Here is a 3,349-nt window from a genome sequence, read left to right as displayed (position 1 = left end):
CAGGGGAAGATACAACAGCACTCGCTCCCCCATCCCGTACTGGCAGGTACTCAGAAAGCACAGGGCGAGCTGACAGAGGGTATCTGAGCCATGGGGAGGGGCCGGAGTGGGAGGGTGGACAAGGGCAGGGCTTCTTTAATGTCACGGAGACTCTTCTGGAAGTGCGCTTCCGGCTGAGGAATAGATCCGCAGTTCATTTTCTTGGTGGTGGAGCATCTCGGCTTCGCCCGCCCCAAATGTTGAGCCTCAGATTTGTATTGGGAAGCTTGGGGTGGGGGTGGGGGGAGAAATGTCTATTAAAACTCTGTCCTTGATGAGAATCAATTTGAAAATGACCTCGAGTGATTTTTCTGCAAAGAAATTGTATTGCTTTTCCTACGCAAAACTTTTGCTGTTAGCAAAATGCGTGCTTTCAGTTGGTTGGCTAAAAGGGATACTTTGTAGTAAACCAGTCATATACCCTTTTGCCAGCGCTCTCTCCCCGTCTTGTTCTCTCTCTCTCTCTCTGTCTCTCTCTCTCTCTGTCTCTCTCTCTCTCTTTCTCTCTCTCTCTCTCCCTCTGTCTCTTTAAATTGAGGCATCCTGTTATGGCTGGGGGAAGGCATGCAGTCCTGATGTGGCATGGAACCTCTGGGTGAGAAATCAGCTCATGCACAAGGTCCCCCCCTGCCATCTAGAAGCAAGTGACTTAGTATCCCTAGACTTCAGATGCGTTCACCAGGTTATAATTAGCTCCCTCCATTGAGAGCCTTGACGAATCTCTGCATTAGAAGAGGTCTTGCCTGAGCCATGGAGAAAGTCTGTAGTGTGTTGCGCGCATGTGTGTCGCATATGTATGTGCATGCGTGTCACGCATGTGGGTAGGTTCTTCCCAGGGCCTCGCATGTGCGTGCGTGTGCCACACGTGCTCTGTCGCATCACATGTGTGCCACGTGTCACATTATATGTATGTTTGAGAGCAGCAACTGCAGTGGATGTTGAGAACCTGATCGCCTTCGGACGCCCTCCGTTTCTCCCGAGAAGTGGGGTGCTGGTTAACATTAGGAAAACAGCCAAGCCGTGCTTATGTTATACGAGAACCATTTGGGCTTCTCGTTACAAAATAATACCCATGAGAAAAAAATTTCAGCGCACTCAGTGACGACCATACTCCCTCGCCCGGGGACGGGACCCTCACAGGAACGGACACTGCAGCCATCTGCGGGGCCAGGGGAGCACCTGCTCCTTGGCAGTACCTGGCGGGTTTACAGCCAGTCCTGGAGAGCTGACCACGTGCCTTCCTCTTTTGGGACCAGACGTTTTCCCTCAGGGCTCCCACACTGGCCACTTGGTAATCTGTTCTTTGTAAGGACCTGGGACACCTGTATCTGCTGTTCCAGGGTACACCCGCCTTATTTGGTGGACTGTAGCCCACCCCCTCTCTCTCTTCCGTGACTGTTACTGCAAAGAGACCTTCTCCATGGCTTAAGCGATTGGAGGCCCCAGGCACTGAATACCTGGAGTGGGCCGGGCTGTGGGAAGCCATTTCAGATTTCTCTTTAAGGGGGCCTTGCGTTGTGTTCCTCCATGGGCTTTTCTCAAAAGATAGGGCAATTTTATCTCTAACCAGTACATTCCTTTCCTTCCTCCAGCCCTACCAGGATCAGGATGGCAAGCGAGCCACCTCTCCTGACCAGACACCCACATCCTGGCAAAAAGGTCTTTTTCTCCCCCTGGTCTCCTCTGGTCTTTGCCAGAAAAGAAGAGATGAGAAAAATGAGGCCTCTGCCCTTCTCCATATCAACCCTTCTCCACCCACCTGGAGCTGAGTGTGTGTGTCATCAGCTCTCTCATGGTTAACATCTTTGTCCAGCGGGAGGCAGACGTTCACCGAGCCTTGTGATAAGCCAGACCATTTCGTTTAGTGATATTATACTCACCTTTAATCTTAGGAGAGTCAGTGATGTTTTATGTTTGGCCTGGCTGAGTCTTGGTTAATATTTAGCTCTGGTTTCAAGCATAGTCCAGATACATAAAACCTGACACGGTTTTCTAAAGTGGAGAACAGGATGATCTGCCAGTGTCTGATCACTGCTGAGTTAAAGGAAGGGGTGGGCAGTCGTTGAGAGTGGCAGTCGGGGCGGGAGGTGTGAAAGTTTGTCCTTGAGCTGTTATTCTCAGCCCTAATGGTCTGCCAACTCAGATGAGAGAGCTACAAAAGGTTTTCAGCTTTAAGTAGAATACGGTCCCTCGTGCCTACTTTCTAGATGAGCTGCTGGAAAATAAAATTAGAGACTCTGCCTATGGGAATGTTCCCAGAAATTTACTTATTAGAGGCAAAACAACCACTTAGGTAAAGGTTTCCTCTGATAGAACATTAGATAGGAAATTCAGTGTTTTTGAATCTGGCAAAAATGTGGATTAGACAAGTGATTGATGCTAAGTCAGATGCTTAGCTTGCCAGCTATCCTGACTCTTATGATACATGGCTCAGAATCCCTATCCAGATCTTCCCAACCATATGGGTGAACTTGATTATTCTCCTGTCATCTTCTAAACAAGGCCAAGGTTCCTTTCTGCCTTCCATGATGACTTTACTGTCTTGAGGGAGCAGTCACATTTGGAGCTGATGAAGAACACGTATGCCGACGGCCATTTACTTCCTGCCTCTCTCGATGACCAGACTGCACGCCTCCCCAGCACGGGGCTCCCATCTGGGGCAGCTGGGGCCGAAAGCTTCAGTGAGCAACAGTCGTATTCGGTCATGGAGAAGAGGCTGAATTTGTGTAAGCAGACAGACTCCAGTTCGCTGCCAGCTCTGGAAGTCCCCGTCTACCGGTTCACGTTTTCTCCTCTGCAGACCATTCACATCTCAATGATAAGAGGAGGCCGTCGAAGTTGTTGCACAGAAACCCAAGCGGTAAAATTCTGCTCCGTCAAGAAGGAAAGGTCGGCTCAGGACCTTCAGCAGCCGCCGCGAACAGAGGGTGACCCCTCCGCCTTCTCGGTTTTCTCCTTCTTTATAAGAACAAGCAGGGGCCGGAAACGCAATGTCCTTCCGCCATCCCGTGTTCTTTTCCTTGTGTCTTCCTAGACTGTCCCAAGCTATGGCATGAACCCTACCGGAGTTTCAAATCCATGCCCGGTATTACTGCGCTCTCTGTGTTACTGAAACACACGCTGACATCATCCCACACGGGCCACGGTGCCGCGTGCTCGCTCTCGCGATGCCTTTCTCACTGCATTCGCTTCGGTTGCATCAGCCCCTGACTACTCACACCGATGGGCAGCGAGTAGTAACTAGCAAAGTCCACGTGCTCGGCTATCCTAACATCAGTGGAATGCATTACTTGTTATTCCCGTCCGGCAT

General features: G+C 50.4%; 1 protein-coding gene across 1 annotated transcript in view; it reads left to right on the top strand.

The window, feature by feature from the left end:
* The window catches only part of SLC39A11 (solute carrier family 39 member 11), a 229,639-nt gene that overhangs the window by 15,723 nt on the left and 210,567 nt on the right, over positions 1-3,349 (top strand). The gene's annotated exons all lie outside the window — the stretch shown is intronic.

The sequence above is a fragment of the Pteropus vampyrus genome, unplaced genomic scaffold, assembly GCF_000151845.1.
Source record: "Pteropus vampyrus isolate Shadow unplaced genomic scaffold, Pvam_2.0 Scaffold72, whole genome shotgun sequence".
NCBI lineage: Eukaryota > Metazoa > Chordata > Mammalia > Chiroptera > Pteropodidae > Pteropus > Pteropus vampyrus.
The sequence above is the reverse complement of the archived record's forward strand: the minus strand, read 5'-3'. Positions and strand labels throughout refer to the sequence as shown.